The sequence below is a fragment of the Etheostoma cragini genome, chromosome 8, assembly GCF_013103735.1.
Source record: "Etheostoma cragini isolate CJK2018 chromosome 8, CSU_Ecrag_1.0, whole genome shotgun sequence".
NCBI lineage: Eukaryota > Metazoa > Chordata > Actinopteri > Perciformes > Percidae > Etheostoma > Etheostoma cragini.
The window spans coordinates 21,834,811-21,835,011 of NC_048414.1; the positions used below are offsets into that span (position 1 = coordinate 21,834,811).

The 201-nt window shown below is 42.3% G+C and overlaps 2 protein-coding genes and 1 long non-coding RNA gene across 4 annotated transcripts in view; 1 reads left to right on the plus strand and 2 right to left on the minus strand.

Moving 5' to 3' along the window:
• LOC117948493 (myosin heavy chain, fast skeletal muscle-like) overlaps window positions 1–201 on the minus strand; it is an 84,764-nt gene that overhangs the window by 29,763 nt on the left and 54,800 nt on the right. The gene's annotated exons all lie outside the window — the stretch shown is intronic.
• LOC117948521 overlaps window positions 1–201 on the plus strand; it is a 15,682-nt gene that overhangs the window by 10,449 nt on the left and 5,032 nt on the right. The gene's annotated exons all lie outside the window — the stretch shown is intronic.
• Window positions 1–201, minus strand: part of LOC117948494 (myosin heavy chain, fast skeletal muscle-like) — a 58,031-nt gene that overhangs the window by 3,334 nt on the left and 54,496 nt on the right. The gene's annotated exons all lie outside the window — the stretch shown is intronic.

The following is a 201-nucleotide window of genomic DNA, read 5'->3' on the forward strand; positions in this document are numbered from 1 at the left end:
CGTGGCTATGTCATGAGAAAGGAGTTTGTGAAGATGACAGAGAGGAGGCATGTTGGAAACAGCTCATTCTGAATCATGGTATTAAAAATCAGCAACAATCATGTTTACAACAGCTACTTCTTGTCCGTAGGGAAGCCATATATACCATCCAGTACAACATCCGCTCATTCATGAATGTCAAACACTGGCCATGGATGAAGG